At 45.8% G+C, this 4504-nt stretch overlaps 1 protein-coding gene across 3 annotated transcripts in view; it reads right to left on the reverse strand.

Moving 5' to 3' along the window:
* Positions 1–4478, reverse strand: part of FGGY (FGGY carbohydrate kinase domain containing) — a 355269-nt gene extending 350791 nt beyond the window's left edge. For 2 of the 3 annotated variants that reach the window (XM_014939087.1, XM_014939088.1), the window contains exon 1: positions 4363–4478. The gene's annotated coding sequence lies outside the window, so the exon portion shown is untranslated. The remainder of the gene's footprint in view (positions 1–4362) is intronic. The other variant, XM_014939089.1, reaches the window with a different exon arrangement.
* Between the last annotated feature and the right edge of the window lie 26 nt (positions 4479–4504).

The following is a 4504-nucleotide window of genomic DNA, read 5'->3' on the forward strand; positions in this document are numbered from 1 at the left end:
ATCAACATGATCATGCATTCAACGAGCCTGTTTACAAATCCATACGCAATTGAAGTCCTAAAGACTAAAAAACAAGAGCTAGTAGAAGGCATAAACGACCCGGACCATCTTCTGAACTGGCTGATAGACAATGGTATTTTTACCCCAGAAAAAAAGATGGTCATGAGTTTCTACAGGACAAGAACAGAAAAGAACTCTCGAGTTTTAGACATACTAATTTCGCAAGGTGAACGAGCCTGCAGGCTCTTTTTTTACCCATGTCTAAAGCAAGTGGAGCCAAAACTTTACAGCAAGATAAGAAAATATGTCAGTGAAGTAAATGAAAGCATTGGAGATGCTAGAAGACAATTGGTAGGATATTTACTCGAAAAAGACAAGGTTTGGTTTGAAAATAACAGTGAAAAGCACCAGGAAAAAGACAGTCCTAGAAGAAAAAAGCAGGGATGGGCTATTAAGAAGAAAGAAAAAGAAACTCAACTTTCAAGAGCAGCAAAACCTAGAAATGATCATTCTGATATCAGCATTTTTGATGCAGTTGCTAAAGGCTGTCTTTCCGAGTTAGAGAAAACATTGAGAGATAACGATATCAATGCACTAAACTCTTCAAGTGAAACACTTCTGCATGTTGCAGCCGCTAACGGACACCTAGCCATTATGGAATATTTGATCAGCAAAGGTGCAAAGATAGATGTGAAGGACAAGAAAGGAAGAACACCACTGCACAGGGCTGCTGAGAATGGCCACGGAGACGCAGTGAAAGTGCTTCTCCGATGTGGTGCTTGTATGTACAGTTTGGATACAGAAGGCAAAACACCACTTCACCTGGCCGCAGAGAGCAACCACAGTCATATACTGAAGATGGTCCTGAAAGAAGAGGAAAGAAGCTACAGGAACCAACACAACTTCTTGCACATGACAGCTCTTAAAGATGAGAGCAGTCTGGCAAAAATGCTTTTAAAGGCTGGTGCCTCCATTGATGGAAAGAATGAGAGAGGGCAGACTGCCCTTAGTTATGCTGTTTCTCTGGGTTCTGAAAATACTGCAAAAGTACTGCTAGAAGCTGGAGCCAGTGTTGATTACAACATGGTCGAAAGAGCCTTCAACAGCAACCACCCATCCATCTGCAAAATACTGCTAGAATATGCTAAAGATTTGTCATCTGACATAATGGAGTTGGCTCTTTTTAGAGCTGTACAGAAAAACCTGCCTGGCGTTGTAGCAGCTTTAATTGACAGAGGTGCAGATATAAACGCCTGCAATGAAATGCAGTACACTCCTTTACTCCTGGCGTGTGAAACAGGCAAAGCTGAATCAGCAGAAGTTCTACTTGAAAAGGGAGCAAACTTTGGAATAAAGACTCCAGCTTCAGACACAGCTTTGCACTTGGCAGTTCAAGCTGGGGCTGCTCCCATCGCAAATCTGCTCCTGCGCAAAGGGATGGAAGTCAACCTCGTGAACCAAAGCCATGAAACCCCGCTCCATGTCGCTGCACTTCATAATAAAGGGGCATTAGTTGGTCTTTTGGTTAATGCTGGAGCCAAAATTAATGCTGTCACTAAAGAGCTTGGTACTCCCCTGCGTATTGCAAGCCAAAGAGGTCACGCTGACGTGTCCCAAGAGCTGCTGCGCCACAAAGCCAATGTTAATGCTAAGGACAAGCAGTCAAAGTCCCCTTTACATTTTGCTGCTGAAAGGGGAGACAAACCAATGGTGGAGATGCTTCTGAAGGCCAACGCTGACCCCAATGCACAAGACAAGGAGAAAAAGACTCCCCTGCACATTGCAGCTGTGAGAGGAGACCTTGCTATGATGAAAGCTCTGTTAGCTAAAAAAGGAAGATTTGGAGCTAAGGACATGGATGGCTGTACTCCGATGCACTATGCAGCCATCAAGGGAAACACAGAGATTGTAAAAATCCTTCTGACATCAGGGAATAATAAAAATATTGATGATAGAAACGTTTGGAGAAAGACTGCCCTGCATATTGCGGCAGAACATGGGCACAGCGACTTGATAAATCTGTTACTGAGCTACGGGGCAGCCATTAATGCCTTAGACAGCAGCAAGGATACTCCGCTGCACTGTGCCTGCAAGGCTGGCTGTTTTAATGCTGCATATTCCCTCGTAAACTGGTCACAAGGAGAAAAAGCCAACTTGCTAGCTGCTAATAGTCTCAAAAAGACCCCACTGCAAGTAGCAGAATTTAATAAAACAGAAAATCAGGCTCAAATTGTAACACTTTTGAAAAAGAAAATGCTAATGACAAAATGAAGACGTAAAGAAAAAACTTGTAAATTTAAATGCAGAATTCACTTTTAATGAAATTTGGATAGTGCTGTTGCCCAGAATGATTGAGAATTATGTTAGGGCAGGAAGAATTAAGTCAGCCATAAAAGGTAGCCATGGAAAAAAAGGCTAATAAAGACACTATTAAACTTCTAAGCATTGATTAGTCTTTTGCTTCTCTCACAACTCTCATACTTGGAAGCTATTTAAAAATTCCCAACCTTAAACACATTGTGTATGATCTCTTCTAATATAAATTAAGACTTTGAAGAAAAAAAAAAAAGAAAAGATAGAAAACAACCTTTAATTTATCTGTGAATATTAGTCTGCATGGATAGCCTGGCTAAGCACTGCTTGGTAAAATTCCATTTTTAAAAAGCCATCTATTATGAATAAGGAGACACTCGTATCCTCGAGGATATAGAGCATAGAGATGTTGGAGTAGATAATGCTAGTTTTGTTTAGCTTAGGTGGACCTAACTGCCGAGCACTGCCAAAAGAGATTGATCTGCCCTCCCTTTCAGTCGGGTCATGCCTGCCTGCTCCAGGTTGTATGCGGGAGCTGATCCAACTCATTCCACAGCTATAACTGAACATGGGGAGCAGCAGGGAAGCAAACAGCTGAACTGCCCTGGCTCTCCTGAGGGCAGTGTAATATTAGCTTGGTCTATGCGGATTACAGTATTGCTCTCTGAGCTAACTGGAGATCAGAAGGTATCTCACTGCAAATTTACTGGTCCTAACTGCCAAAAGAGATTGATCTGCCCTCCCTTTCAGTCGGGTCATGCCTGCCTGCTCCAGGTTGTATGCGGGAGCTGATCCAACTCATTCCACAGCTATAACTGAACATGGGGAGCAGCAGGGAAGCAAACAGCTGAACTGCCCTGGCTCTCCTGAGGGCAGTGTAATATTAGCTTGGTCTATGCGGATTACAGTATTGCTCTCTGAGCTAACTGGAGATCAGAAGGTATCTCACTGCAAATTTACTGGTGCAGGGTTGCTCTACTTTGGAGATACTAGACTCATTCCCCACACTAATACATTCTATCCAGAGGATTGGTATAAACCTACCAGAGTAGCATGTGCCCAAAACTTTGCTAAAACAATGACACCGTTTTCAGGATGCTATTATGTGCTACACTGACATTCAATATTGGACTGGAGCCTCTTTGGACATTTCTATCTTATACCTTATGACATGGCATTGACATATCGCAAGACTATAACAATTATTTTTCTTTCTATCTTCCATCACACCATTTTTCTAGATTTTGCGTTAAGTAGCGATCATGAAAACAATCGTATTTGCTGTTTATTAATTTTACTTTCAAATCAATTCCAGCACAAAGATGAAATGTTCAGAATAAAACGGTTGCAAAAGAGTTTATTGGTTCAAAATATTTGTACTGTCACCTCTTAAAACAGAAACACTTTCTTGAGTCGACGGAAGGTTCTCTGTGGTCACTGAACCACACTGAACCACCCTCATGGCTCTTCACACGCCCCTTCAGTATACGACTAGAAGCCCGATTACCATGAAATACTTTTTGTGGAACGAAACGCAGATTTATGAAGGGAGGGGAATAAAACGGTGATTTTTTTATAGCCACGTTACAACACTTGGACTCTCACAACACCCTGCTGCTGTCATCTTCAGAACGGAAAGGCACGACTGCACGCTCGGCGGTACACAGACAGCACAACCCACACCTGCAGCACGATGCCCCGAAATAGCCTCCTTCTTCCGTCAGCGCATCGCGCTTCAGCGGGCCCGGCTTCACCCCGGCCAGCTCGCAAACCGCCATCACCCCAGCCTGCTTCAGCAGCCGCCTTTCAGCGGGAAAGGCGAATCGCCAGCCGGGTTTCCCTCCACCCTGAGGCGCGGCCTCCCCCCTGGGATCACTCCCATCCCCTCAGCGAGCGGAGCGGCCCGGAGGAGCAGCAGCCACCGCCGAGACGCGCGGCCTGCGGCCTCCCCGGCCCGCTCCTTTCCCCCTCACAGCGGCGCTTCCCCTCTCCGCGCCCCGCGCTCTCCCGTCCCTGCCTGACGCTCAGCCCTTTCCCCTTCGCTCGTACCCTGGGAGCTGCCCCTCGGCGGCCGGCTCTGCCCTCAGCTGCCCCTCGGCGCCCCGCCTACCCCGGCGCCATCTCTCCGCCTCCTTCCCGGCTTCTCCTCAGGGCGCAGCTTCACGCGGCCCCGCGCATGCCCACAGGCCGG

Source organism: Calidris pugnax, unplaced genomic scaffold, assembly GCF_001431845.1.
Source record: "Calidris pugnax isolate Ruff unplaced genomic scaffold, ASM143184v1 scaffold18, whole genome shotgun sequence".
Classification (NCBI taxonomy): domain Eukaryota; kingdom Metazoa; phylum Chordata; class Aves; order Charadriiformes; family Scolopacidae; genus Calidris; species Calidris pugnax.